This window comes from Schistocerca gregaria, chromosome 2 (genome assembly GCF_023897955.1).
Source record: "Schistocerca gregaria isolate iqSchGreg1 chromosome 2, iqSchGreg1.2, whole genome shotgun sequence".
In the NCBI taxonomy this organism is placed as follows: Eukaryota; Metazoa; Arthropoda; class Insecta; order Orthoptera; family Acrididae; genus Schistocerca; species Schistocerca gregaria.
This window is the reverse complement of record NC_064921.1, coordinates 1,016,577,386-1,016,600,388: the sequence shown is the minus strand read 5'-3', so window position 1 is coordinate 1,016,600,388 and position 23,003 is coordinate 1,016,577,386. Positions and strand designations below refer to the sequence as shown.

The 23,003-nt window shown below is 51.9% G+C and overlaps 67 non-coding genes across 67 annotated transcripts; 22 read left to right on the top strand and 45 right to left on the bottom strand.

Annotated features, from left to right (window-relative positions):
* Nucleotides 1–103: 103 nt before the first annotated feature.
* Trnav-aac (transfer RNA valine (anticodon AAC)) lies at nt 104–176 on the bottom strand. The gene has a single exon. It is a non-coding gene; the product is annotated as a tRNA-Val (tRNA).
* A 158-nt stretch (nt 177–334) lies between these two features.
* On the bottom strand, nt 335–407 carry Trnav-cac (transfer RNA valine (anticodon CAC)). The gene has a single exon. It is a non-coding gene; the product is annotated as a tRNA-Val (tRNA).
* Nucleotides 408–870: 463 nt separating this feature from the next.
* Nucleotides 871–942, top strand: Trnap-ugg (transfer RNA proline (anticodon UGG)). Its single transcript has one exon. It is a non-coding gene; the product is annotated as a tRNA-Pro (tRNA).
* A 193-nt stretch (nt 943–1,135) lies between these two features.
* Nucleotides 1,136–1,208, bottom strand: Trnav-aac (transfer RNA valine (anticodon AAC)). The gene has a single exon. It is a non-coding gene; the product is annotated as a tRNA-Val (tRNA).
* Nucleotides 1,209–1,366: 158 nt separating this feature from the next.
* On the bottom strand, nt 1,367–1,439 carry Trnav-cac (transfer RNA valine (anticodon CAC)). The gene has a single exon. It is a non-coding gene; the product is annotated as a tRNA-Val (tRNA).
* Nucleotides 1,440–1,851: 412 nt separating this feature from the next.
* On the top strand, nt 1,852–1,923 carry Trnap-ugg (transfer RNA proline (anticodon UGG)). The gene has a single exon. It is a non-coding gene; the product is annotated as a tRNA-Pro (tRNA).
* A 193-nt stretch (nt 1,924–2,116) lies between these two features.
* Trnav-aac (transfer RNA valine (anticodon AAC)) lies at nt 2,117–2,189 on the bottom strand. The gene has a single exon. It is a non-coding gene; the product is annotated as a tRNA-Val (tRNA).
* Nucleotides 2,190–2,347: 158 nt separating this feature from the next.
* On the bottom strand, nt 2,348–2,420 carry Trnav-cac (transfer RNA valine (anticodon CAC)). Its single transcript has one exon. It is a non-coding gene; the product is annotated as a tRNA-Val (tRNA).
* Nucleotides 2,421–2,832: 412 nt separating this feature from the next.
* Trnap-ugg (transfer RNA proline (anticodon UGG)) lies at nt 2,833–2,904 on the top strand. Its single transcript has one exon. It is a non-coding gene; the product is annotated as a tRNA-Pro (tRNA).
* A 193-nt stretch (nt 2,905–3,097) lies between these two features.
* Nucleotides 3,098–3,170, bottom strand: Trnav-aac (transfer RNA valine (anticodon AAC)). Its single transcript has one exon. It is a non-coding gene; the product is annotated as a tRNA-Val (tRNA).
* A 158-nt stretch (nt 3,171–3,328) lies between these two features.
* Trnav-cac (transfer RNA valine (anticodon CAC)) lies at nt 3,329–3,401 on the bottom strand. Its single transcript has one exon. It is a non-coding gene; the product is annotated as a tRNA-Val (tRNA).
* Nucleotides 3,402–3,813: 412 nt separating this feature from the next.
* Nucleotides 3,814–3,885, top strand: Trnap-ugg (transfer RNA proline (anticodon UGG)). Its single transcript has one exon. It is a non-coding gene; the product is annotated as a tRNA-Pro (tRNA).
* Nucleotides 3,886–4,309: 424 nt separating this feature from the next.
* On the bottom strand, nt 4,310–4,382 carry Trnav-cac (transfer RNA valine (anticodon CAC)). The gene has a single exon. It is a non-coding gene; the product is annotated as a tRNA-Val (tRNA).
* A 412-nt stretch (nt 4,383–4,794) lies between these two features.
* On the top strand, nt 4,795–4,866 carry Trnap-ugg (transfer RNA proline (anticodon UGG)). Its single transcript has one exon. It is a non-coding gene; the product is annotated as a tRNA-Pro (tRNA).
* Nucleotides 4,867–5,059: 193 nt separating this feature from the next.
* On the bottom strand, nt 5,060–5,132 carry Trnav-aac (transfer RNA valine (anticodon AAC)). Its single transcript has one exon. It is a non-coding gene; the product is annotated as a tRNA-Val (tRNA).
* A 158-nt stretch (nt 5,133–5,290) lies between these two features.
* On the bottom strand, nt 5,291–5,363 carry Trnav-cac (transfer RNA valine (anticodon CAC)). Its single transcript has one exon. It is a non-coding gene; the product is annotated as a tRNA-Val (tRNA).
* Nucleotides 5,364–5,775: 412 nt separating this feature from the next.
* On the top strand, nt 5,776–5,847 carry Trnap-ugg (transfer RNA proline (anticodon UGG)). The gene has a single exon. It is a non-coding gene; the product is annotated as a tRNA-Pro (tRNA).
* Nucleotides 5,848–6,038: 191 nt separating this feature from the next.
* On the bottom strand, nt 6,039–6,111 carry Trnav-aac (transfer RNA valine (anticodon AAC)). The gene has a single exon. It is a non-coding gene; the product is annotated as a tRNA-Val (tRNA).
* Nucleotides 6,112–6,269: 158 nt separating this feature from the next.
* On the bottom strand, nt 6,270–6,342 carry Trnav-cac (transfer RNA valine (anticodon CAC)). The gene has a single exon. It is a non-coding gene; the product is annotated as a tRNA-Val (tRNA).
* Nucleotides 6,343–6,754: 412 nt separating this feature from the next.
* On the top strand, nt 6,755–6,826 carry Trnap-ugg (transfer RNA proline (anticodon UGG)). The gene has a single exon. It is a non-coding gene; the product is annotated as a tRNA-Pro (tRNA).
* Nucleotides 6,827–7,250: 424 nt separating this feature from the next.
* On the bottom strand, nt 7,251–7,323 carry Trnav-cac (transfer RNA valine (anticodon CAC)). The gene has a single exon. It is a non-coding gene; the product is annotated as a tRNA-Val (tRNA).
* A 411-nt stretch (nt 7,324–7,734) lies between these two features.
* Trnap-ugg (transfer RNA proline (anticodon UGG)) lies at nt 7,735–7,807 on the top strand. The gene has a single exon. It is a non-coding gene; the product is annotated as a tRNA-Pro (tRNA).
* A 192-nt stretch (nt 7,808–7,999) lies between these two features.
* Nucleotides 8,000–8,072, bottom strand: Trnav-aac (transfer RNA valine (anticodon AAC)). The gene has a single exon. It is a non-coding gene; the product is annotated as a tRNA-Val (tRNA).
* Nucleotides 8,073–8,230: 158 nt separating this feature from the next.
* On the bottom strand, nt 8,231–8,303 carry Trnav-cac (transfer RNA valine (anticodon CAC)). Its single transcript has one exon. It is a non-coding gene; the product is annotated as a tRNA-Val (tRNA).
* A 411-nt stretch (nt 8,304–8,714) lies between these two features.
* Trnap-ugg (transfer RNA proline (anticodon UGG)) lies at nt 8,715–8,786 on the top strand. The gene has a single exon. It is a non-coding gene; the product is annotated as a tRNA-Pro (tRNA).
* Nucleotides 8,787–8,977: 191 nt separating this feature from the next.
* Nucleotides 8,978–9,050, bottom strand: Trnav-aac (transfer RNA valine (anticodon AAC)). The gene has a single exon. It is a non-coding gene; the product is annotated as a tRNA-Val (tRNA).
* A 158-nt stretch (nt 9,051–9,208) lies between these two features.
* On the bottom strand, nt 9,209–9,281 carry Trnav-cac (transfer RNA valine (anticodon CAC)). The gene has a single exon. It is a non-coding gene; the product is annotated as a tRNA-Val (tRNA).
* A 412-nt stretch (nt 9,282–9,693) lies between these two features.
* Nucleotides 9,694–9,765, top strand: Trnap-ugg (transfer RNA proline (anticodon UGG)). Its single transcript has one exon. It is a non-coding gene; the product is annotated as a tRNA-Pro (tRNA).
* A 193-nt stretch (nt 9,766–9,958) lies between these two features.
* Trnav-aac (transfer RNA valine (anticodon AAC)) lies at nt 9,959–10,031 on the bottom strand. Its single transcript has one exon. It is a non-coding gene; the product is annotated as a tRNA-Val (tRNA).
* Nucleotides 10,032–10,189: 158 nt separating this feature from the next.
* On the bottom strand, nt 10,190–10,262 carry Trnav-cac (transfer RNA valine (anticodon CAC)). Its single transcript has one exon. It is a non-coding gene; the product is annotated as a tRNA-Val (tRNA).
* A 412-nt stretch (nt 10,263–10,674) lies between these two features.
* Trnap-ugg (transfer RNA proline (anticodon UGG)) lies at nt 10,675–10,746 on the top strand. Its single transcript has one exon. It is a non-coding gene; the product is annotated as a tRNA-Pro (tRNA).
* A 193-nt stretch (nt 10,747–10,939) lies between these two features.
* Trnav-aac (transfer RNA valine (anticodon AAC)) lies at nt 10,940–11,012 on the bottom strand. The gene has a single exon. It is a non-coding gene; the product is annotated as a tRNA-Val (tRNA).
* Nucleotides 11,013–11,170: 158 nt separating this feature from the next.
* Nucleotides 11,171–11,243, bottom strand: Trnav-cac (transfer RNA valine (anticodon CAC)). The gene has a single exon. It is a non-coding gene; the product is annotated as a tRNA-Val (tRNA).
* A 412-nt stretch (nt 11,244–11,655) lies between these two features.
* Nucleotides 11,656–11,727, top strand: Trnap-ugg (transfer RNA proline (anticodon UGG)). The gene has a single exon. It is a non-coding gene; the product is annotated as a tRNA-Pro (tRNA).
* A 193-nt stretch (nt 11,728–11,920) lies between these two features.
* Trnav-aac (transfer RNA valine (anticodon AAC)) lies at nt 11,921–11,993 on the bottom strand. Its single transcript has one exon. It is a non-coding gene; the product is annotated as a tRNA-Val (tRNA).
* A 158-nt stretch (nt 11,994–12,151) lies between these two features.
* Nucleotides 12,152–12,224, bottom strand: Trnav-cac (transfer RNA valine (anticodon CAC)). Its single transcript has one exon. It is a non-coding gene; the product is annotated as a tRNA-Val (tRNA).
* A 412-nt stretch (nt 12,225–12,636) lies between these two features.
* Trnap-ugg (transfer RNA proline (anticodon UGG)) lies at nt 12,637–12,708 on the top strand. Its single transcript has one exon. It is a non-coding gene; the product is annotated as a tRNA-Pro (tRNA).
* Nucleotides 12,709–12,901: 193 nt separating this feature from the next.
* Trnav-aac (transfer RNA valine (anticodon AAC)) lies at nt 12,902–12,974 on the bottom strand. Its single transcript has one exon. It is a non-coding gene; the product is annotated as a tRNA-Val (tRNA).
* Nucleotides 12,975–13,132: 158 nt separating this feature from the next.
* Trnav-cac (transfer RNA valine (anticodon CAC)) lies at nt 13,133–13,205 on the bottom strand. Its single transcript has one exon. It is a non-coding gene; the product is annotated as a tRNA-Val (tRNA).
* A 411-nt stretch (nt 13,206–13,616) lies between these two features.
* On the top strand, nt 13,617–13,689 carry Trnar-ucg (transfer RNA arginine (anticodon UCG)). Its single transcript has one exon. It is a non-coding gene; the product is annotated as a tRNA-Arg (tRNA).
* A 191-nt stretch (nt 13,690–13,880) lies between these two features.
* Nucleotides 13,881–13,953, bottom strand: Trnav-aac (transfer RNA valine (anticodon AAC)). The gene has a single exon. It is a non-coding gene; the product is annotated as a tRNA-Val (tRNA).
* Nucleotides 13,954–14,111: 158 nt separating this feature from the next.
* On the bottom strand, nt 14,112–14,184 carry Trnav-cac (transfer RNA valine (anticodon CAC)). Its single transcript has one exon. It is a non-coding gene; the product is annotated as a tRNA-Val (tRNA).
* A 411-nt stretch (nt 14,185–14,595) lies between these two features.
* On the top strand, nt 14,596–14,667 carry Trnap-ugg (transfer RNA proline (anticodon UGG)). The gene has a single exon. It is a non-coding gene; the product is annotated as a tRNA-Pro (tRNA).
* A 191-nt stretch (nt 14,668–14,858) lies between these two features.
* Trnav-aac (transfer RNA valine (anticodon AAC)) lies at nt 14,859–14,931 on the bottom strand. Its single transcript has one exon. It is a non-coding gene; the product is annotated as a tRNA-Val (tRNA).
* Nucleotides 14,932–15,089: 158 nt separating this feature from the next.
* On the bottom strand, nt 15,090–15,162 carry Trnav-cac (transfer RNA valine (anticodon CAC)). Its single transcript has one exon. It is a non-coding gene; the product is annotated as a tRNA-Val (tRNA).
* A 411-nt stretch (nt 15,163–15,573) lies between these two features.
* Nucleotides 15,574–15,645, top strand: Trnap-ugg (transfer RNA proline (anticodon UGG)). Its single transcript has one exon. It is a non-coding gene; the product is annotated as a tRNA-Pro (tRNA).
* Nucleotides 15,646–15,836: 191 nt separating this feature from the next.
* On the bottom strand, nt 15,837–15,909 carry Trnav-aac (transfer RNA valine (anticodon AAC)). The gene has a single exon. It is a non-coding gene; the product is annotated as a tRNA-Val (tRNA).
* Nucleotides 15,910–16,067: 158 nt separating this feature from the next.
* On the bottom strand, nt 16,068–16,140 carry Trnav-cac (transfer RNA valine (anticodon CAC)). The gene has a single exon. It is a non-coding gene; the product is annotated as a tRNA-Val (tRNA).
* Nucleotides 16,141–16,551: 411 nt separating this feature from the next.
* Nucleotides 16,552–16,623, top strand: Trnap-ugg (transfer RNA proline (anticodon UGG)). The gene has a single exon. It is a non-coding gene; the product is annotated as a tRNA-Pro (tRNA).
* Nucleotides 16,624–16,814: 191 nt separating this feature from the next.
* Trnav-aac (transfer RNA valine (anticodon AAC)) lies at nt 16,815–16,887 on the bottom strand. Its single transcript has one exon. It is a non-coding gene; the product is annotated as a tRNA-Val (tRNA).
* Nucleotides 16,888–17,045: 158 nt separating this feature from the next.
* Trnav-cac (transfer RNA valine (anticodon CAC)) lies at nt 17,046–17,118 on the bottom strand. Its single transcript has one exon. It is a non-coding gene; the product is annotated as a tRNA-Val (tRNA).
* Nucleotides 17,119–17,530: 412 nt separating this feature from the next.
* On the top strand, nt 17,531–17,604 carry Trnap-ugg (transfer RNA proline (anticodon UGG)). The gene has a single exon. It is a non-coding gene; the product is annotated as a tRNA-Pro (tRNA).
* Nucleotides 17,605–17,795: 191 nt separating this feature from the next.
* On the bottom strand, nt 17,796–17,868 carry Trnav-aac (transfer RNA valine (anticodon AAC)). The gene has a single exon. It is a non-coding gene; the product is annotated as a tRNA-Val (tRNA).
* A 158-nt stretch (nt 17,869–18,026) lies between these two features.
* On the bottom strand, nt 18,027–18,099 carry Trnav-cac (transfer RNA valine (anticodon CAC)). The gene has a single exon. It is a non-coding gene; the product is annotated as a tRNA-Val (tRNA).
* A 412-nt stretch (nt 18,100–18,511) lies between these two features.
* On the top strand, nt 18,512–18,583 carry Trnap-ugg (transfer RNA proline (anticodon UGG)). The gene has a single exon. It is a non-coding gene; the product is annotated as a tRNA-Pro (tRNA).
* A 191-nt stretch (nt 18,584–18,774) lies between these two features.
* Trnav-aac (transfer RNA valine (anticodon AAC)) lies at nt 18,775–18,847 on the bottom strand. Its single transcript has one exon. It is a non-coding gene; the product is annotated as a tRNA-Val (tRNA).
* A 158-nt stretch (nt 18,848–19,005) lies between these two features.
* Trnav-cac (transfer RNA valine (anticodon CAC)) lies at nt 19,006–19,078 on the bottom strand. Its single transcript has one exon. It is a non-coding gene; the product is annotated as a tRNA-Val (tRNA).
* A 573-nt stretch (nt 19,079–19,651) lies between these two features.
* Trnav-cac (transfer RNA valine (anticodon CAC)) lies at nt 19,652–19,724 on the bottom strand. The gene has a single exon. It is a non-coding gene; the product is annotated as a tRNA-Val (tRNA).
* A 411-nt stretch (nt 19,725–20,135) lies between these two features.
* Nucleotides 20,136–20,207, top strand: Trnap-ugg (transfer RNA proline (anticodon UGG)). The gene has a single exon. It is a non-coding gene; the product is annotated as a tRNA-Pro (tRNA).
* A 191-nt stretch (nt 20,208–20,398) lies between these two features.
* Nucleotides 20,399–20,471, bottom strand: Trnav-aac (transfer RNA valine (anticodon AAC)). Its single transcript has one exon. It is a non-coding gene; the product is annotated as a tRNA-Val (tRNA).
* Nucleotides 20,472–20,629: 158 nt separating this feature from the next.
* On the bottom strand, nt 20,630–20,702 carry Trnav-cac (transfer RNA valine (anticodon CAC)). Its single transcript has one exon. It is a non-coding gene; the product is annotated as a tRNA-Val (tRNA).
* Nucleotides 20,703–21,114: 412 nt separating this feature from the next.
* On the top strand, nt 21,115–21,187 carry Trnap-ugg (transfer RNA proline (anticodon UGG)). The gene has a single exon. It is a non-coding gene; the product is annotated as a tRNA-Pro (tRNA).
* A 192-nt stretch (nt 21,188–21,379) lies between these two features.
* Nucleotides 21,380–21,452, bottom strand: Trnav-aac (transfer RNA valine (anticodon AAC)). Its single transcript has one exon. It is a non-coding gene; the product is annotated as a tRNA-Val (tRNA).
* Nucleotides 21,453–21,610: 158 nt separating this feature from the next.
* On the bottom strand, nt 21,611–21,683 carry Trnav-cac (transfer RNA valine (anticodon CAC)). The gene has a single exon. It is a non-coding gene; the product is annotated as a tRNA-Val (tRNA).
* Nucleotides 21,684–22,095: 412 nt separating this feature from the next.
* On the top strand, nt 22,096–22,167 carry Trnap-ugg (transfer RNA proline (anticodon UGG)). The gene has a single exon. It is a non-coding gene; the product is annotated as a tRNA-Pro (tRNA).
* A 193-nt stretch (nt 22,168–22,360) lies between these two features.
* Trnav-aac (transfer RNA valine (anticodon AAC)) lies at nt 22,361–22,433 on the bottom strand. The gene has a single exon. It is a non-coding gene; the product is annotated as a tRNA-Val (tRNA).
* Nucleotides 22,434–22,591: 158 nt separating this feature from the next.
* Nucleotides 22,592–22,664, bottom strand: Trnav-cac (transfer RNA valine (anticodon CAC)). Its single transcript has one exon. It is a non-coding gene; the product is annotated as a tRNA-Val (tRNA).
* Nucleotides 22,665–23,003: the final 339 nt, after the last annotated feature.

Sequence of the window (23,003 nt, the reverse complement as noted above, 5' to 3'; positions counted from 1 at the left end):
AGCAATTGACACTGATCTGACGTGTGAAGGCGGTTACGAAGGTTTTTGGGTACAGATGGTAGCAGATGCATGTTAGTATGTCTTGTTTTTAATGATAAAAAAGTGTTTCCGCCCGGGATCGACACGGGGACCTTCTGCGTGTTAGGCAGACGTGATAACCGCTACACCACGGAAACTACTTGTGTGCGCCTTACATTAGAGACAACTCGTGCTGGTGTTGTCATCGTTACTAAGAAATTAAATAAATGCGCTACTTGCAGAACAAAGGTACATGCAGAAGATCCTCACATGTCGTGGCTCACTGGAGTACAATACGACATAGGCAGGAAAATACTGTTCCCGCCCGGGATCGAACCGGGGACCTTCTGCGTGTGAAGCAGACGTGATAACCGCTACACTACGGAAACTGCGAACGGGAGGAGTCCATCTCCGTTCACTCGCAATTACCTCAGCCTCTCTCCCGTCCGTGAATGCACACGCGACAGTTCTTTTGACAGCCTGGAAACCATCACAGCCAAGGGCTCAAGAAGTCTTCGGGGTGCTCGAGAAGGTGTCTGCCGTAGCACCCCTAACGAAATAGCGGCGTTTCCCGCAGTCGTGATTGCAAATCATAGTAGCAAAAGCAATCACTTTCTTAGCAGCAGGGAGTGCGAGCCCAGCTGCAGTAGCAAAAGCAATCACTTTCTTAGCAGCAGGGAGTGCGAGCCCAGCGGCAGCTCTACATGAAGGTACCAATAGCCCAGGAAGGCCGCCGACCGCGGGAATTCGCGCCGCCCCCATCCCGCCAGCCTACACGAGACTTTCCAGAGCACCCTGGACCACATCGAGGGACCCAGTGCACTGAAATAATAGTCATTTGCCACGTCAGATGGCTCTTTGGTCTAGGGGTATGATTCCTGCTTTGGGTGCAGGAGGTCCCGGGTTCAAATCCCGGACGAGCCCTAGCGTTTTGTGCAAACTGGTCGCACGTGAGTGGCTGAGTCGACGCAAAATGCTCGGCGTCAGTATCAAATGAAATTCATATTTGATGTGAGCAATTGACACTGATCTGACGTGTGAAGGCGATTACGAAGGTTTTTGGGTACAGATGGTAGCAGATGCATGTTAGTATGTCTTGTTTTTAATGATAAAAAAGTGTTTCCGCCCGGGATCGACACGGGGACCTTCTGCGTGTTAGGCAGACGTGATAACCGCTACACCACGGAAACTACTTGTGTGCGCCTTACATTAGAGACAACTCGTGCTGGTGTTGTCATCGTTACTAAGAAATTAAATAAATGCGCTACTTGCAGAACAAAGGTACATGCAGAAGATCCTCACATGTCGTGGCTCACTGGAGTACAATACGACATAGGCAGGAAAATACTGTTCCCGCCCGGGATCGAACCGGGGACCTTCTGCGTGTGAAGCAGACGTGATAACCGCTACACTACGGAAACTGCGAACGGGAGGAGTCCATCTCCGTTCACTCGCAATTACCTCAGCCTCTCTCCCGTCCGTGAATGCACACGCGACAGTTCTTTTGACAGCCTGGAAACCATCACAGCCAAGGGCTCAAGAAGTCTTCGGGGTGCTCGAGAAGGTGTCTGCCGTAGCACCCCTAACGAAATAGCGGCGTTTCCCGCAGTCGTGATTGCAAATCATAGCAGCAAAAGCAATCACTTTCTTAGCAGCAGGGAGTGCGAGCCCAGCGGCAGCTCTACATGAAGGTACCAATAGCCCAGGAAGGCCGCCGACCGCGGGAATTCGCGCCGCCCCCATCCCGCCAGCCTACACGAGACTTTCCAGAGCACCCTGGACCACATCGAGGGACCCAGTGCACTGAAATAATAGTCATCTGCCACGTCAGATGGCTCGTTGGTCTAGGGGTATGATTCCTGCTTTGGGTGCAGGAGGTCCCGGGTTCAAATCCCGGACGAGCCCTAGCGTTTTGTGCAAACTGGTCGCACGTGAGTGGCTGAGTCGACGCAAAATGCTCGGCGTCAGTATCAAATGAATTTCATATTTGATGTGAGCAATTGACACTGATCTGACGTGTGAAGGCGATTACGAAGGTTTTTGGGTACAGATGGTAGCAGATGCATGTTAGTATGTCTTGTTTTTAATGATAAAATAGTGTTTCCGCCCGGGATCGACACGGGGACCTTCTGCGTGTTAGGCAGACGTGATAACCGCTACACCACGGAAACTACTTGTGTGCGCCTTACATTAGAGACAACTCGTGCTGGTGTTGTCATCGTTACTAAGAAATTAAATAAATGCGCTACTTGCAGAACAAAGGTACATGCAGAAGATCCTCACATGTCGTGGCTCACTGGAGTACAATACGACATAGGCAGGAAAATACTGTTCCCTCCCGGGATCGAACCGGGGACCTTCTGCGTGTGAAGCAGACGTGATAACCGCTACACTACGGAAACTGCGAACGGGAGGAGTCCATCTCCGTTCACTCGCAATTACCTCAGCCTCTCTCCCGTCCGTGAATGCACACGCGACAGTTCTTTTGACAGCCTGGAAACCATCACAGCCAAGGGCTCAAGAAGTCTTCGGGGTGCTCGAGAAGGTGTCTGCCGTAGCACCGCTAACGAAATAGCGGCGTTTCCCGCAGTCGTGATTGCAAATCATAGCAGCAAAAGCAATCACTTTCTTAGCAGCAGGGTGTACCAGCCCAGCGGCAGCTCTACATGAAGGTACCAATAGCCCAGGAAGGCCGCCGACCGCGGGAATTCGCGCCGCCCCCATCCCGCCAGCCTACACGAGACTTTCCAGAGCACCCTGGACCACATCGAGGGACCCAGTGCACTGAAATAATAGTCATTTGCCACGTCAGATGGCTCGTTGGTCTAGGGGTATGATTCCTGCTTTGGGTGCAGGAGGTCCCGGGTTCAAATCCCGGATGAGCCCTAGCGTTTTGTGCAAACTGGTCGCACGTGAGTGGCTGAGTCGACGCAAAATGCTCGGCGTCAGTATCAAATGAAATTCATATTTGATGTGAGCAATTGACACTGATCTGACGTGTGAAGGCGATTACGAAGGTTTTTGGGTACAGATGGTAGCAGATGCATGTTAGTATGTCTTGTTTTTAATGATAAAAAAGTGTTTCCGCCCGGGATCGACACGGGGACCTTCTGCGTGTTAGGCAGACGTGATAACCGCTACACCACGGAAACTACTTGTGTGCGCCTTACATTAGAGACAACTCGTGCTGGTGTTGTCATCGTTACTAAGAAATTAAATAAATGCGATACTTGCAGAACAAAGGTACATGCAGAAGATCCTCACATGTCGTGGCTCACTGGAGTACAATACGACATAGGCAGGAAAATACTGTTCCCGCCCGGGATCGAACCGGGGACCTTCTGCGTGTGAAGCAGACGTGATAACCGCTACACTACGGAAACTGCGAACGGGAAGAGTCCATCTCCGTTCACTCGCAATTACCTCAGCCTCTCTCCCGTCCGTGAATGCACACGCGACAGTTCTTTTGACAGCCTGGAAACCATCACAGCCAAGGGCTCAAGAAGTCTTCGGGGTGCTCGAGAAGGTGTCTGCCGTAGCACCCCTAACGAAATAGCGGCGTTTCCCGCAGTCGTGATTGCAAATCATAGCAGCAAAAGCAATCACTTTCTTAGCAGCAGGGAGTGCGAGCCCAGCGGCAGCTCTACATGAAGGTACCAATAGCCCAGGAAGGCCGCCGACCGCGGGAATTCGCGCCGCCCCCATCCCGCCAGCCTACACGAGACTTTCCAGAGCACCCTGGACCACATCGAGGGACCCAGTGCACTGAAATAATAGTCATCTGCCACGTCAGATGGCTCGTTGGTCTAGGGGTATGATTCCTGCTTTGGGTGCAGGAGGTCCCGGGTTCAAATCCCGGACGAGCCCTAGCGTTTTGTGCAAACTGGTCGCACGTGAGTGGCTGAGTCGACGCAAAATGCTCGGCGTCAGTATCAAATGAATTTCATATTTGATGTGAGCAATTGACACTGATCTGACGTGTGAAGGCGATTACGAAGGTTTTTGGGTACAGATGGTAGCAGATGCATGTTAGTATGTCTTGTTTTTAATGATAAAATAGTGTTTCCGCCCGGGATCGACATGGGGACCTTCTGCGTGTTAGGCAGACGTGATAACCGCTACACCACGGAAACTACTTGTGTGCGCCTTACATTAGAGACAACTCGTGCTGGTGTTGTCATCGTAACTAAAAAATTAAATAAATGCGCTACTTGCAGAACAAAGGTACATGCAGAAGATCCTCACATGTCGTGGCTCACTGGAGAACAATACGACATAGGAAGGAAAATGATGTTTCCGCCCGGGATCGAACCGGGGACCTTCTGCGTGTGAAGCAGACGTGATAACCGCTACACTACGAAAACTGCGGACTTCAGGAGTCCATCTCCGTTCACTCGCAATTACCTCAGCCTCTCTCCCGTCTGTGAATGCACACGCGACAGTTCTTTTGACAGCCTGGAAACCATCACAGCCGAGGGCTCAAGAAGTCTTCGGGGTGCTCGAGAAGGTGTCTGCCGTAGCACCCCTAACGAGATAGCGGCGTTTCCCGCAGTCGTGATTGCAAATCATAGCAGCAAAAGCAATCACTTTCTTAGCAGCAGGGAGTACCAGCCCAGCGGCAGCTCTACATGAAGGTACCAATAGCCCAGGAAGGCCGCCGACCGCGGGAATTCGCGCCGCCCCCATCCCGCCAGCCTACACGAGACTTTCCAGAGCACCCTGGACCACATCGAGGGACCCAGTGCACTGAAATAATAGTCATTTGCCACGTCAGATGGCTCGTTGGTCTAGGGGTATGATTCCTGCTTTGGGTGCAGGAGGTCCCGGGTTCAAATCCCGGACGAGCCCTAGCGTTTTGTGCAAACTGGTCGCACGTGAGTGGCTGAGTCGACGCAAAATGCTCGGCGTCAGTATCAAATGAATTTCATATTTGATGTGAGCAATTGACACTGATCTGACGTGTGAAGGCGATCACGAAGGTTTTTGGGTACAGATGGTAGCAGATGCATGTTAGTATGTCTTGTTTTTAATGATAAAAAAGTGTTTCCGCCCGGGATCGACACGGGGACCTTCTGCGTGTTAGGCAGACGTGATAACCGCCACACCACGGAAACTACTTGTGTGCGCCTTACATTAGAGACAACTCGTGCTGGTGTTGTCATCGTTACTAAGAAATTAAATAAATGCGCTACTTGCAGAACAAAGGTACATGCAGAAGATCCTCACATGTCGTGGCTCACTGGAGTACAATACGACATAGGCAGGAAAATACTGTTCCCGCCCGGGATCGAACCGGGGACCTTCTGCGTGTGAAGCGGACGTGATAACCGCTACACTACGGAAACTGCGGACTTGAAGAGTCCATCTCCGTTCACTCGCAATTACCTCAGCCACTCTCCCGTCCGTGAATGCACACGCGACAGTTCTTTTGACAGCCTGGAAACCATCACAGCCGAGGGCTCAAGAAGTCTTCGGGGTGCTCGAGAAGGTGTCTGCCGTAGCACCCCTAACGAGATAGCGGCGTTTCCCGCAGTCGTGATTGCAAATCATAGCAGCAAAAGCAATCACTTTCTTAGCAGCAGGGTGTACCAGCCCAGCGGCAGCTCTACATGAAGGTACCAATAGCCCAGGAAGGCCGCCGACCGCGGGAATTCGCGCCGCCCCCATCCCGCCAGCCTACACGAGACTTTCCAGAGCACCCTGGACCACATCGAGGGACCCAGTGCACTGAAATATTAGTCATTTGCCAGGTCAGATGGCTCGTTGGTCTAGGGGTATGATTCCTGCTTTGGGTGCAGGAGGTCCCGGGTTCAAATCCCGGACGAGCCCTAGCGTTTTGTGCAAACTGGTCGCACGAGTGGCTGAGTCGACGCAAAATGCTCGGCGTCAGTATCAAATGAATTTCATATTTGATGTGAGCAATTGACACTGATCTGACGTGTGAAGGCGATCACGAAGGTTTTTGGGTACAGATGGTAGCAGATGCATGTTAGTATGTCTTGTTTTTAATGATAAAAAAGTGTTTCCGCCCGGGATCGACACGGGGACCTTCTGTGTGTTAGGCAGACGTGATAACCGCTACACCACGGAAACTACTTGTGTGCGCCTTACATTAGAGACAACTCGTGCTGGTGTTGTCATCGTAACTAAAAAATTAAATAAATGCTCTACTTGCAGAACAAAGGTACATGCAGAAGATCCTCACATGTCGTGGCTCACTGGAGAACAATACGACATAGGCAGGAAAATGATGTTTCCGCCCGGGATCGAACCGGGGACCTTCTGCGTGTGAAGCAGACGTGATAACCGCTACACTACGAAAACTGCGGACTTCAGGAGTCCATCTCCGTTCACTCGCAATTACCTCAGCCTCTCTCCCGTCCGTGAATGCACACGCGACAGTTCTTTTGACAGCCTGGAAACCATCACAGCCGAGGGCTCAAGAAGTCTTCGGGGTGCTCGAGAAGGTGTCTGCCGTAGCACCCCTAACGAGATAGCGGCGTTTCCCGCAGTCGTAATTGCAAATCATAGCAGCAAAAGCAATCACTTACTTAGCAGCAGGGAGTACCAGCCCAGCGGCAGCTCTACATGAAGGTACCAATAGCCCAGGAAGGCCGCCGACCGCGGGAATTCGCGCCGCCCCCATCCCGCCAGCCTACACGAGACTTTCCAGAGCACCCTGGACCACATCGAGGGACCCAGTGCACTGAAATAATAGTCATTTGCCACGTCAGATGGCTCGTTGGTCTAGGGGTATGATTCCTGCTTTGGCTGCAGGCGGTCCCGGGTTCAAATCCCGGACGAGCCCTAGCGTTTTGTGCAAACTGGTCGCACGTGAGTGGCTGAGTCGACGCAAAATGCTCGGCGTCAGTATCAAATGAATTTCATATTTGATGTGAGCAATTGACACTGATCTGACGTGTGAAGGCGATCACGAAGGTTTTTGGGTACAGATGGTAGCAGATGCATGTTAGTATGTCTTGTTTTTAATGATAAAAAAGTGTTGCCGCCCGGGATCGACACGGGGACCTTCTGCGTGTTAGGCAGAAGTGATAACCGCTACACCACGGAAACTACTTGTGTGCGCCTTACATTAGAGACAACTCGTGCTGGTGTTGTCATCGTTACTAAGAAATTAAATAAATGCGCTACTTGCAGAACAAAGGTACATGCAGAAAATCCTCACATGTCGTGGCTCACTGGAGTACAATACGACATAGGCAGGAAAATACTGTTCCCGCCCGGGATCGAACCGGGGACCTTCTGCGTGTGAAGCGGACGTGATAACCGCTACACTACGGAAACTGCGGACTTGAAGAGTCCATCTCCGTTCACTCGCAATTACCTCAGCCTCTCTCCCGTCCGTGAATGCACACGCGACAGTTCTTTTGACAGCCTGAAACCATCACAGCCAAGGGCTCAAGAAGTCTTCGGGGTGCTCGAGAAGGTGTCTGCCGTAGCACCCCTAACGAAATAGCGGCGTTTCCCGCAGTCGTGATTGCAAATCATAGCAGCAAAAGCAATCACTTTCTTAGCAGCAGGGAGTACCAGCCCAGCGGCAGCTCTACATGAAGGTACCAATAGCCCAGGAAGGCCGCCGACCGCGGGAATTCGCGCCGCCCCCATCCCGCCAGCCTACACGAGACTTTCCAGAGCACCCTGGACCACATCGAGGGACCCAGTGCACTGAAATAATAGTCATTTGCCACGTCAGATGGCTCGTTGGTCTAGGGGTATGATTCCTGCTTTGGGTGCAGGAGGTCCCGGGTTCAAATCCCGGACGAGGCCTAGCGTTTTGTGCAAACTGGTCGCACGTGAGTGGCTGAGTCGACGCAAAATGCTCGGCGTCAGTATCAAATGAATTTCATATTTGATGTGAGCAATTGACACTGATCTGACGTGTGAAGGCGATCACGAAGGTTTTTGGGTACAGATGGTAGCAGATGCATGTTAGTATGTCTTGTTTTTAATGATAAAAAAGTGTTTCCGCCCGGGATCGACACGGGGACCTTCTGCGTGTTAGGCAGACGTGATAACCGCTACACCACGGAAACTACTTGTGTGCGCCTTACATTAGAGACAACTCGTGCTGGTGTTGTCATCGTTACTAAGAAATTAAATAAATGCGCTACTTGCAGAACAAAGGTACATGCAGAAGATCCTCACATGTCGTGGCTCACTGGAGTACAATACGACATAGGCAGGAAATTACTGTTCCCGCCCGGGATCGAACCGGGGACCTTCTGCGTGTGAAGCGGACGTGATAACCGCTACACTACGGAAACTGCGGACTTGAAGAGTCCATCTCCGTTCACTCGCAATTACCTCAGCCACTCTCCCGTCCGTGAATGCACACGCGACAGTTCTTTTGACAGCCTGAAACCATCACAGCCAAGGGCTCAAGAAGTCTTCGGGGTGCTCGAGAAGGTGTCTGCCGTAGCACCCCTAACGAAATAGCGGCGTTTCCCGCAGTCGTGATTGCAAATCATAGCAGCAAAAGCAATCACTTTCTTAGCAGCAGGGAGTGCGAGCCCAGCGGCAGCTCTACATGAAGGTACCAATAGCCCAGGAAGGCCGCCGACCGCGGGAATTCGCGCCGCCCCCATCCCGCCAGCCTACACGAGACTTTCCAGAGCACCCTGGACCACATCGAGGGACCCAGTGCACTGAAATAATAGTCATTTGCCACGTCAGATGGCTCGTTGGTCTAGGGGTATGATTCCTGCTTTGGGTGCAGGAGGTCCCGGGTTCAAATCCCGGACGAGCCCTAGCGTTTTGTGCAAACTGGTCGCACGAGTGGCTGAGTCGACGCAAAATGCTCGGCGTCAGTATCAAATGAATTTCATATTTGATGTGAGCAATTGACACTGATCTGACGTGTGAAGGCGATCACGAAGGTTTTTGGGTACAGATGGTAGCAGATGCATGTTAGTATGTCTTGTTTTTAATGATAAAAAAGTGTTTCCGCCCGGGATCGACACGGGGACCTTCTGCGTGTTAGGCAGACGTGATAACCGCTACACCACGGAAACTACTTGTGTGCGCCTTACATTAGAGACAACTCGTGCTGGTGTTGTCATCGTAACTAAAAAATTAAATAAATGCTCTACTTGCAGAACAAAGGTACATGCAGAAGATCCTCACATGTCGTGGCTCACTGGAGAACAATACGACATAGGCAGGAAAATGATGTTTCCGCCCGGGATCGAACCGGGGACCTTCTGCGTGTGAAGCAGACGTGATAACCGCTACACTACGAAAACTGCGGACTTCAGGAGTCCATCTCCGTTCACTCGCAATTACCTCAGCCTCTCTCCCGTCCGTTAATGCACACGCGACAGTTCTTTTGACAGCCTGGAAACCATCACAGCCGAGGGCTCAAGAAGTCTTCGGGGTGCTCGAGAAGGTGTCTGCCGTAGCACCCCTAACGAGATAGCGGCGTTTCCCGCAGTCGTGATTGCAAATCATAGCAGCAAAAGCAATCACTTTCTTAGCAGCAGGGAGTACCAGCCCAGCGGCAGCTCTACATGAAGGTACCAATAGCCCAGGAAGGCCGCCGACCGCGGGAATTCGCGCCGCCCCCATCCCGCCAGCCTACACGAGACTTTCCAGAGCACCCTGGACCACATCGAGGGACCCAGTGCACTGAAATAATAGTCATTTGCCACGTCAGATGGCTCGTTGGTCTAGGGGTATGATTCCTGCTTTGGGTGCAGGAGGTCCCGGGTTCAAATCCCGGACGAGCCCTAGCGTTTTGTGCAAACTGGTCGCACGTGAGTGGCTGAGTCGACGCAAAATGCTCGGCGTCAGTATCAAATGAATTTCATATTTGATGTGAGCAATTGACACTGATCTGACGTGTGAAGGCGATCACGAAGGTTTTTGGGTACAGATGGTAGCAGATGCATGTTAGTATGTCTTGTTTTTAATGATAAAAAAGTGTTTCCGCCCGGGATCGACACGGGGACCTTCTGCGTGTTAGGCAGACGTGATAACCGCTACACCACGGAAACTACTTGTGTGCGCCTTACATTAGAGACAACTCGTGCTGGTGTTGTCATCGTTACTAAGAAATTAAATAAATGCGCTACTTGCAGAACAAAGGTACATGCAGAAGATCCTCACATGTCGTGGCTCACTGGAGTACAATACGACATAGGCAGGAAAATACTGTTCCCGCCCGGGATCGAACCGGGGACCTTCTGCGTGTGAAGCGGACGTGATAACCGCTACACTACGGAAACTGCGGACTTCAGGAGTCCATCTCCGTTCACTCGCAATTACCTCAGCCTCTCTCCCGTCCGTGAATGCACACGCGACAGTTCTTTTGACAGCCTGGAAACCATCACAGCCGAGGGCTCAAGAAGTCTTCGGGGTGCTCGAGAAGGTGTCTGCCGTAGCACCCCTAACGAGATAGCGGCGTTTCCCGCAGTCGTGATTGCAAATCATAGCAGCAAAAGCAATCACTTTCTTAGCAGCAGGGAGTACCAGCCCAGCGGCAGCTCTACATGAAGGTACCAATAGCCCAGGAAGGCCGCCGACCGCGGGAATTCGCGCCGCCCCCATCCCGCCAGCCTACACGAGACTTTCCAGAGCACCCTGGACCACATCGAGGGACCCAGTGCACTGAAATAATAGTCATTTGCCACGTCAGATGGCTCGTTGGTCTAGGGGTATGATTCCTGCTTTGGGTGCAGGAGGTCCCGGGTTCAAATCCCGGACGAGCCCTAGCGTTTTGTGCAAACTGGTCGCACGTGAGTGGCTGAGTCGACGCAAAATGCTCGGCGTCAGTATCAAATGAAATTCATATTTGATGTGAGCAATTGACACTGATCTGACGTGTGAAGGCGATTACGAAGGTTTTTGGGTACAGATGGTAGCAGATGCATGTTAGTATGTCTTGTTTTTAATGATAAAAAAGTGTTTCCGCCCGGGATCGACACGGGGACCTTCTGCGTGTTAGGCAGACGTGATAACCGCTACACCACGGAAACTACTTGTGTGCGCCTTACATTAGAGACAACTCGTGCTGGTGTTGTCATCGTAACTAAAAAATTAAATAAATGCTCTACTTGCAGAACAAAGGTACATGCAGAAGATCCTCACATGTCGTGGCTCACTGGAGAACAATACGACATAGGCAGGAAAATGATGTTTCCGCCCGGGATCGAACCGGGGACCTTCTGCGTGTGAAGCAGACGTGATAACCGCTACACTACGAAAACTGCGGACTTCAGGAGTCCATCTCCGTTCACTCGCAATTACCTCAGCCTCTCTCCCGTCCGTTAATGCACACGCGACAGTTCTTTTGACAGCCTGGAAACCATCACAGCCGAGGGCTCAAGAAGTCTTCGGGGTGCTCGAGAAGGTGTCTGCCGTAGCACCCCTAACGAGATAGCGGCGTTTCCCGCAGTCGTGATTGCAAATCATAGCAGCAAAAGCAATCACTTTCTTAGCAGCAGGGAGTACCAGCCCAGCGGCAGCTCTACATGAAGGTACCAATAGCCCAGGAAGGCCGCCGACCGCGGGAATTCGCGCCGCCCCCATCCCGCCAGCCTACACGAGACTTTCCAGAGCACCCTGGACCACATCGAGGGACCCAGTGCACTGAAATAATAGTCATTTGCCACGTCAGATGGCTCGTTGGTCTAGGGGTATGATTCCTGCTTTGGGTGCAGGAGGTCCCGGGTTCAAATCCCGGACGAGCCCTAGCGTTTTGTGCAAACTGGTCGCACGTGAGTGGCTGAGTCGACGCAAAATGCTCGGCGTCAGTATCAAATGAATTTCATATTTGATGTGAGCAATTGACACTGATCTGACGTGTGAAGGCGATCACGAAGGTTTTTGGGTACAGATGGTAGCAGATGCATGTTAGTATGTCTTGTTTTTAATGATAAAAAAGTGTTTCCGCCCGGGATCGACACGGGGACCTTCTGCGTGTTAGGCAGACGTGATAACCGCTACACCACGGAAACTACTTGTGTGCGCCTTACATTAGAGACAACTCGTGCTGGTGTTGTCATCGTTACTAAGAAATTAAATAAATGCGCTACTTGCAGAACAAAGGTACATGCAGAAGATCCTCACATGTCGTGGCTCACTGGAGTACAATACGACATAGGCAGGAAAATACTGTTCCCGCCCGGGATCGAACCGGGGACCTTCTGCGTGTGAAGCGGACGTGATAACCGCTACACTACGGAAACTGCGGACTTCAGGAGTCCATCTCCGTTCACTCGCAATTACCTCAGCCTCTCTCCCGTCCGTGAATGCACACGCGACAGTTCTTTTGACAGCCTGGAAACCATCACAGCCGAGGGCTCAAGAAGTCTTCGGGGTGCTCGAGAAGGTGTCTGCCGTAGCACCCCTAACGAGATAGCGGCGTTTCCCGCAGTCGTGATTGCAAATCATAGCAGCAAAAGCAATCACTTTCTTAGCAGCAGGGAGTACCAGCCCAGCGGCAGCTCTACATGAAGGTACCAATAGCCCAGGAAGGCCGCCGACCGCGGGAATTCGCGCCGCCCCCATCCCGCCAGCCTACACGAGACTTTCCAGAGCACCCTGGACCACATCGAGGGACCCAGTGCACTGAAATAATAGTCATTTGCCACGTCAGATGGCTCGTTGGTCTAGGGGTATGATTCCTGCTTTGGGTGCAGGAGGTCCCGGGTTCAAATCCCGGACGAGCCCTAGCGTTTTGTGCAAACTGGTCGCACGTGAGTGGCTGAGTCGACGCAAAATGCTCGGCGTCAGTATCAAATGAAATTCATATTTGATGTGAGCAATTGACACTGATCTGACGTGTGAAGGCGATTACGAAGGTTTTTGGGTACAGATGGTAGCAGATGCATGTTAGTATGTCTTGTTTTTAATGATAAAAAAGTGTTTCCGCCCGGGATCGACACGGGGACCTTCTGCGTGTTAGGCAGACGTGATAACCGCTACACCACGGAAACTACTTGTGTGCGCCTTACATTAGAGACAACTCGTGCTGGTGTTGTCATCGTTACTAAGAAATTAAATAAATGCGCTACTTGCAGAACAAAGGTACATGCAGAAGATCCTCACATGTCGTGGCTCACTGGAGTACAATACGACATAGGCAGGGAAATACTGTTCCCGCCCGGGATCGAACCGGGGACCTTCTGCGTGTGAAGCAGACGTGATAACCGCTACACTACGGAAACTGCGAACGGGAGGAGTCCATCTCCGTTCACTCGCAATTACCTCAGCCTCTCTCCCGTCCGTGAATGCACACGCGACAGTTCTTTTGACAGCCTGAAACCATCACAGCCAAGGGCTCAAGAAGTCTTCGGGGTGCTCGAGAAGGTGTCTGCCGTAGCACCCCTAACGAAATAGCGGCGTTTCCCGCAGTCGTGATTGCAAATCATAGCAGCAAAAGCAATCACTTTCTTAGCAGCAGGGAGTGCGAGCCCAGCGGCAGCTCTACATGAAGGTACCAATAGCCCAGGAAGGCCGCCGACCGCGGGAATTCGCGCCGCCCCCATCCCGCCAGCCTACACGAGACTTTCCAGAGCACCCTGGACCACATCGAGGGACCCAGTGCACTGAAATAATAGTCATTTGCCACGTCAGATGGCTCGTTGGTCTAGGGGTATGATTCCTGCTTTCGGGTGCAGGAGGTCCCGGGTTCAAATCCCGGACGAGCCCTAGCGTTTTTTGCAAACTGGTCGCACGAGTGGCTGAGTCGACGCAAAATGCTCGGCGTCAGTATCAAATGAATTTCATATTTGATGTGAGCAATTGACACTGATCTGACGTGTGAAGGCGATCACGAAGGTTTTTGGGTACAGATGGTAGCAGATGCATGTTAGTATGTCTTGTTTTTAATGATAAAAAAGTGTTTCCGCCCGGGATCGACACGGGGACCTTCTGCGTGTTAGGCAGACGTGATAACCGCTACACCACGGAAACTACTTGTGTGCGCCTTACATTAGAGACAACTCGTGCTGGTGTTGTCATCGTTACTAAGAAATTAAATAAATGCGCTACTTGCAGAACAAAGGTACATGCAGAAGATCCTCACATGTCGTGGCTCACTGGAGTACAATACGACATAGGCAGGAAAATACTGTTCCCGCCCGGCATCGAACCGGGGACCTTCTGCGTGTGAAGCAGACGTGATAACCGCTACACTACGGAAACTGCGGACTTGAAGAGTCCATCTCCGTTCACTCGCAATTACCTCAGCCTCTCTCCCGTCCGTGAATGCACACGCGACAGTTCTTTTGACAGCCTGAAACCATCACAGCCAAGGGCTCAAGAAGTCTTCGGGGTGCTCGAGAAGGTGTCTGCCGTAGCACCCCTAACGAAATAGCGGCGTTTCCCGCAGTCGTGATTGCAAATCATAGCAGCAAAAGCAATCACTTTCTTAGCAGCAGGGAGTACCAGCCCAGCGGCAGCTCTACATGAAGGTACCAATAGCCCAGGAAGGCCGCCGACCGCGGGAATTCGCGCCGCCCCCATCCCGCCAGCCTACACGAGACTTTCCAGAGCACCCTGGACCACATCGAGGGACCCAGTGCACTGAAATAATAGTCATTTGCCACGTCAGATGGCTCGTTGGTCTAGGGGTATGATTCCTGCTTTGGGTGCAGGAGGTCCCGGGTTCAAATCCCGGACGAGCCCTAGCGTTTTTTGCAAACTGGTCGCACGAGTGGCTGAGTCGACGCAAAATGCTCGGCGTCAGTATCAAATGAATTTCATATTTGATGTGAGCAATTGACACTGATCTGACGTGTGAAGGCGATCACGAAGGTTTTTGGGTACAGATGGTAGCAGATGCATGTTAGTATGTCTTGTTTTTAATGATAAAAAAGTGTTTCCGCCCGGGATCGACACGGGGACCTTCTGCGTGTTAGGCAGACGTGATAACCGCTACACCACGGAAACTACTTTTGTGCGCCTTACATTAGAGACAACTCGTGCTGGTGTTGTCATCGTTACTAAGAAATTAAATAAATGCGCTACTTGCAGAACAAAGGTACATGCAGAAGATCCTCACATGTCGTGGCTCACTGGAGTACAATACGACATAGGCAGGAAAATACTGTTCCCGCCCGGGATCGAACCAGGGACCTTCTGCGTGTGAAGCAGACGTGATAACCGCTACACTACGGAAACTGCGGACTTGAAGAGTCCATCTCCGTTCACTCGCAATTACCTCAGCCTCTCTCCCGTCCGTGAATGCACACGCGACAGTTCTTTTGACAGCCTGAAACCATCACAGCCAAGGGCTCAAGAAGTCTTCGGGGTGCTCGAGAAGGTGTCTGCCGTAGCACCCCTAACGAAATAGCGGCGTTTCCCGCAGTCGTGATTGCAAATCATAGCAGCAAAAGCAATCACTTTCTTAGCAGCAGGGAGTACCAGCCCAGCGGCAGCTCTACATGAAGGTACCAATAGCCCAGGAAGGCCGCCGACCGCGGGAATTCGCGCCGCCCCCATCCCGCCAGCCTACACGAGACTTTCCAGAGCACCCTGGACCACATCGAGGGACCCAGTGCACTGAAATAATAGTCATTTGCCACGTCAGATGGCTCGTTGGTCTAGGGGTATGATTCCTGCTTTGGGTGCAGGAGGTCCCGGGTTCAAATCCCGGACGAGCCCTAGCGTTTTTTGCAAACTGGTCGCACGAGTGGCTGAGTCGACGCAAAATGCTCGGCGTCAGTATCAAATGAATTTCATATTTGATGTGAGCAATTGACACTGATCTGACGTGTGAAGGCGATCACGAAGGTTTTTGGGTACAGATGGTAGCAGATGCATGTTAGTATGTCTTGTTTTTAATGATAAAAAAGTGTTTCCGCCCGGGATCGACACGGGGACCTTCTGCGTGTTAGGCAGACGTGATAACCGCTACACCACGGAAACTACTTTTGTGCGCCTTACATTAGAGACAACTCGTGCTGGTGTTGTCATCGTTACTAAGAAATTAAATAAATGCGCTACTTGCAGAACAAAGGTACATGCAGAAGATCCTCACATGTCGTGGCTCACTGGAGTACAATACGACATAGGCAGGAAAATACTGTTCCCGCCCGGGATCGAACCAGGGACCTTCTGCGTGTGAAGCAGACGTGATAACCGCTACACTACGGAAACTGCGGACTTGAAGAGTCCATCTCCGTTCACTCGCAATTACCTCAGCCTCTCTCCCGTCCGTGAATGCGCACGCGACAGTTCTTTTGACAGCCTGAAACCATCACAGCCAAGGGCTCAAGAAGTCTTCGGGGTGCTCGAGAAGGTGTCTGCCGTAGCACCCCTAACGAAATAGCGGCGTTTCCCGCAGTCGTGATTGCAAATCATAGCAGCAAAAGCAATCACTTTCTTAGCAGCAGGGAGTGCGAGCCCAGCGGCAGCTCTACATGAAGGTACCAATAGCCCAGGAAGGCCGCCGACCGCGGGAATTCGCGCCGCCCCCATCCCGCCAGCCTACACGAGACTTTCCAGAGCACCCTGGACCACATCGAGGGACCCAGTGCACTGAAATAATAGTCATTTGCCACGTCAGATGGCTCGTTGGTCTAGGGGTATGATTCCTGCTTTGGGTGCAGGAGGTCCCGGGTTCAAATCCCGGACGAGCCCTAGCGTTTTGTGCAAACTGGTCGCACGAGTGGCTGAGTCGACGCAAAATGCTCGGCGTCAGTATCAAATGAATTTCATATTTGATGTGAGCAATTGACACTGATCTGACGTGTGAAGGCGATCACGAAGGTTTTTGGGTACAGATGGTAGCAGATGCATGTTAGTATGTCTTGTTTTTAATGATAAAAAAGTGTTTCCGCCCGGGATCGACACGGGGACCTTCTGCGTGTTAGGCAGACGTGATAACCGCTACACCACGGAAACTACTTGTGTGCGCCTTACATTAGAGACAACTCGTGCTGGTGTTGTCATCGTTACTAAGAAATTAAATAAATGCGCTACTTGCAGAACAAAGGTACATGCAGAAGATCCTCACATGTCGTGGCTCACTGGAGTACAATACGACATAGGCAGGAAAATACTGTTCCCGCCCGGGATCGAACCGGGGACCTTCTGCGTGTGAAGCAGACGTGATAACCGCTACACTACGGAAACTGCGAACGGGAGGAGTCCATCTCCGTTCACTCGCAATTACCTCAGCCTCTCTCCCGTCCGTGAATGCACACGCGACAGTTCTTTTGACAGCCTGGAAACCATCACAGCCAAGGGCTCAAGAAGTCTTCGGGGTGCTCGAGAAGGTGTCTGCCGTAGCACCCCTAACGAAATAGCGGCGTTTCCCACAGTCGTGATTGCAAATCATAGCAGCAAAAGCAATCACTTTCTTAGCAGCAGGGAGTGCGAGCCCAGCGGCAGCTCTACATGAAGGTACCAATAGCCCAGGAAGGCCGCCGACCGCGGGAATTCGCGCCGCCCCCATCCCGCCAGCCTACACGAGACTTTCCAGAGCACCCTGGACCACATCGAGGGACCCAGTGCACTGAAATAATAGTCATTTGCCACGTCAGATGGCTCGTTGGTCTAGGGGTATGATTCCTGCTTTGGGTGCAGGAGGTCCCGGGTTCAAATCCCGGACGAGGCCCAGCGTTTTGTGCAAACTGGTCGCACGTGAGTGGCTGAGTCGACGCAAAGTGCTCGGCGTCAGTATCAAATGAATTTCATATTTGATGTGAGCAATTGACACTGATCTGACGTGTGAAGGCGATCACGAAGGTTTTTGGGTACAGATGGTAGCAGATGCATGTTAGTATGTCTTGTTTTTAATGATAAAAAAGTGTTTCCGCCCGGGATCGACACGGGGACCTTCTGCGTGTTAGGCAGACGTGATAACCGCTACACCACGGAAACTACTTGTGTGCGCCTTACATTAGAGACAACTCGTGCTGGTGTTGTCATCGTTACTAAGAAATTAAATAAATGCGCTACTTGCAGAACAAAGGTACATGCAGAAGATCCTCACATGTCGTGGCTCACTGGAGTACAATACGACATAGGCAGGAAAATACTGTTCCCGCCCGGCATCGAACCGGGGACCTTCTGCGTGTGAAGCAGACGTGATAACCGCTACACTACGGAAACTGCGAACGGGAGGAGTCCATCTCCGTTCACTCGCAATTACCTCAGCCTCTCTCCCGTCCGTGAATGCACACGCGACAGTTCTTTTGACAGCCTGGAAACCATCACAGCCAAGGGCTCAAGAAGTCTTCGGGGTGCTCGAGAAGGTGTCTGCCGTAGCACCCCTAACGAAATAGCGGCGTTTCCCACAGTCGTGATTGCAAATCATAGCAGCAAAAGCAATCACTTTCTTAGCAGCAGGGAGTACCAGCCCAGCGGCAGCTCTACATGAAGGTACCAATAGCCCAGGAAGGCCGCCGACCGCGGGAATTCGCGCCGCCCCCATCCCGCCAGCCTACACGAGACTTTCCAGAGCACCCTGGACCACATCGAGGGACCCAGTGCACTGAAATAATAGTCATTTGCCACGTCAGATGGCTCGTTGGTCTAGGGGTATGATTCCTGCTTTGGGTGCAGGAGGTCCCGGGTTCAAATCCCGGACGAGCCCTAGCGTTTTGTGCAAACTGGTCGCACGAGTGGCTGAGTCGACGCAAAATGCTCGGCGTCAGTATCAAATGAATTTCATATTTGATGTGAGCAATTGACACTGATCTGACGTGTGAAGGCGATCACGAAGGTTTTTGGGTACAGATGGTAGCAGATGCATGTTAGTATGTCTTGTTTTTAATGATAAAAAAGTGTTTCCGCCCGGGATCGACACGGGGACCTTCTGCTTGTTAGGCAGACGTGATAACCGCTACACCACGGAAACTACTTTTGTGCGCCTTACATTAGAGACAACTCGTGCTGGTGTTGTCATCGTTACTAAGAAATTAAATAAATGCGCTACTTGCAGAACAAAGGTACATGCAGAAGATCCTCACATGTCGTGGCTCACTGGAGTACAATACCACATAGGCAGGAAAATACTGTTCCCGCCCGGGATCGAACCAGGGACCTTCTGCGTGTGAAGCAGACGTGATAACCGCTACACTACGGAAACTGCGGACTTGAAGAGTCCATCTCCGTTCACTCGCAATTACCTCAGCCTCTCTCCCGTCCGTGAATGCACACGCGACAGTTCTTTTGACAGCCTGAAACCATCACAGCCAAGGGCTCAAGAAGTCTTCGGGGTGCTCGAGAAGGTGTCTGCCGTAGCACCCCTAACGAAATAGCGGCGTTTCCCGCAGTCGTGATTGCAAATCATAGCAGCAAAAGCAATCACTTTCTTAGCAGCAGGGAGTGCGAGCCCAGCGGCAGCTCTACATGAAGGTACCAATAGCCCAGGAAGGCCGCCGACCGCGGGAATTCGCGCCGCCCCCATCCCGCCAGCCTACACGAGACTTTCCAGAGCACCCTGGACCACATCGAGGGACCCAGTGCACTGAAATACGTGATAACCGCTACACCACGGAAACTACTTTTGTGCGCCTTACATTAGAGACAACTCGTGCTGGTGTTGTCATCGTTACTAAGAAATTAAATAAATGCGCTACTTGCAGAACAAAGGTACATGCAGAAGATCCTCACATGTCGTGGCTCACTGGAGTACAATACGACATAGGCAGGAAAATACTGTTCCCGCCCGGGATCGAACCAGGGACCTTCTGCGTGTGAAGCAGACGTGATAACCGCTACACTACGGAAACTGCGGACTTGAAGAGTCCATCTCCGTTCACTCGCAATTACCTCAGCCTCTCTCCCGTCCGTGAATGCACACGCGACAGTTCTTTTGACAGCCTGAAACCATCACAGCCAAGGGCTCAAGAAGTCTTCGGGGTGCTCGAGAAGGTGTCTGCCGTAGCACCCCTAACGAAATAGCGGCGTTTCCCGCAGTCGTGATTGCAAATCATAGCAGCAAAAGCAATCACTTTCTTAGCAGCAGGGAGTGCGAGCCCAGCGGCAGCTCTACATGAAGGTACCAATAGCCCAGGAAGGCCGCCGACCGCGGGAATTCGCGCCGCCCCCATCCCGCCAGCCTACACGAGACTTTCCAGAGCACCCTGGACCACATCGAGGGACCCAGTGCACTGAAATATTAGTCATTTGCCACGTCAGATGGCTCGTTGGTCTAGGGGTATGATTCCTGCTTTGGGTGCAGGAGGTCCCGGGTTCAAATCCCGGACGAGCCCTAGCGTTTTGTGCAAACTGGTCGCACGAGTGGCTGAGTCGACGCAAAATGCTCGGCGTCAGTATCAAATGAATTTCATATTTGATGTGAGCAATTGACACTGATCTGACGTGTGAAGGCGATCACGAAGGATTTTGGGTACAGATGGTAGCAGATGCATGTTAGTATGTCTTGTTTTTAATGATAAAAAAGTGTTTCCGCCCGGGATCGACACGGGGACCTTCTGCGTGTTAGGCAGACGTGATAACCGCTACACCACGGAAACTACTTGTGTGCGCCTTACATTAGAGACAACTCGTGCTGGTGTTGTCATCGTTACTAAGAAATTAAATAAATGCGCTACTTGCAGAACAAAGGTACATGCAGAAGATCCTCACATGTCGTGGCTCACTGGAGTACAATACGACATAGGCAGGAAAATACTGTTCCCGCCCGGGATCGAACCGGGGACCTTCTGCGTGTGAAGCAGACGTGATAACCGCTACACTACGGAAACTGCGAACGGGAGGAGTCCATCTCCGTTCACTCGCAATTACCTCAGCCTCTCTCCCGTCCGTGAATGCACACGCGACAGTTCTTTTGACAGCCTGGAAACCATCACAGCCAAGGGCTCAAGAAGTCTTCGGGGTGCTCGAGAAGGTGTCTGCCGTAGCACCCCTAACGAAATAGCGGCGTTTCCCACAGTCGTGATTGCAAATCATAGCAGCAAAAGCAATCACTTTCTTAGCAGCAGGGAGTGCGAGCCCAGCGGCAGCTCTACATGAAGGTACCAATAGCCCAGGAAGGCCGCCGACCGCGGGAATTCGCGCCGCCCCCATCCCGCCAGCCTACACGAGACTTTCCAGAGCACCCTGGACCACATCGAGGGACCCAGTGCACTGAAATAATAGTCATTTGCCACGTCAGATGGCTCGTTGGTCTAGGGGTATGATTCCTGCTTTGGGTGCAGGAGGTCCCGGGTTCAAATCCCGGACGAGGCCTAGCGTTTTGTGCAAACTGGTCGCACGTGAGTGGCTGAGTCGACGCAAAGTGCTCGGCGTCAGTATCAAATGAATTTCATATTTGATGTGAGCAATTGACACTGATCTGACGTGTGAAGGCGATCACGAAGGTTTTTGGGTACAGATGGTAGCAGATGCATGTTAGTATGTCTTGTTTTTAATGATAAAAAAGTGTTTCCGCCCGGGATCGACACGGGGACCTTCTGCGTGTTAGGCAGACGTGATAACCGCTACACCACGGAAACTACTTGTGTGCGCCTTACATTAGAGACAACTCGTGCTGGTGTTGTCATCGTTACTAAGAAATTAAATAAATGCGCTACTTGCAGAACAAAGGTACATGCAGAAGATCCTCACATGTCGTGGCTCACTGGAGTACAATACGACATAGGCAGGAAAATACTGTTCCCGCCCGGGATCGAACCGGGGACCTTCTGCGTGTGAAGCAGACGTGATAACCGCTACACTACGGAAACTGCGAACGGGAGGAGTCCATCTCCGTTCACTCGCAATTACCTCAGCCTCTCTCCCGTCCGTGAATGCACACGCGACAGTTCTTTTGACAGCCTGGAAACCATCACAGCCAAGGGCTCAAGAAGTCTTCGGGGTGCTCGAGAAGGTGTCTGCCGTAGCACCCCTAACGAAATAGCGGCGTTTCCCGCAGTCGTGATTGCAAATCATAGCAGCAAAAGCAATCACTTTCTTAGCAGCAGGGAGTGCGAGCCCAGCGGCAGCTCTACATGAAGGTACCAATAGCCCAGGAAGGCCGCCGACCGCGGGAATTCGCGCCGCCCCCATCCCGCCAGCCTACACGAGACTTTCCAGAGCACCCTGGACCACATCGAGGGACCCAGTGCACTGAAATAATAGTCATTTGCCACGTCAGATGGCTCGTTGGTCTAGGGGTATGATTCCTGCTTTGGGTGCAGGAGGTCCCGGGTTCAAATCCCGGACGAGCCCTAGCGTTTTGTGCAAACTGGTCGCACGTGAGTGGCTGAGTCGACGCAAAATGCTCGGCGTCAGTATCAAATGAAATTCATATTTGATGTGAGCAATTGACACTGATCTGACGTGTGAAGGCGATTACGAAGGTTTTTGGGTACAGATGGTAGCAGATGCATGTTAGTATGTCTTGTTTTTAATGATAAAAAAGTGTTTCCGCCCGGGATCGACACGGGGACCTTCTGCGTGTTAGGCAGACGTGATAACCGCTACACCACGGAAACTACTTGTGTGCGCCTTACATTAGAGACAACTCGTGCTGGTGTTGTCATCGTTACTAAGAAATTAAATAAATGCGCTACTTGCAGAACAAAGGTACATGCAGAAGATCCTCACATGTCGTGGCTCACTGGAGTACAATACGACATAGGCAGGAAAATACTGTTCCCGCCCGGGATCGAACCGGGGACCTTCTGCGTGTGAAGCAGACGTGATAACCGCTACACTACGGAAACTGCGAACGGGAGGAGTCCATCTCCGTTCACTCGCAATTACCTCAGCCTCTCTCCCGTCCGTGAATGCACACGCGACAGTTCTTTTGACAGCCTGGAAACCATCACAGCCAAGGGCTCAAGAAGTCTTCGGGGTGCTCGAGAAGGTGTCTGCCGTAGCACCCCTAACGAAATAGCGGCGTTTCCCGCAGTCGTGATTGCAAATCATAGCAGCAAAAGCAATCACTTTCTTAGCAGCAGGGAGTGCGAGCCCAGCGGCAGCTCTACATGAAGGTACCAATAGCCCAGGAAGGCCGCCGACCGCGGGAATTCGCGCCGCCCCCATCCCGCCAGCCTACACGA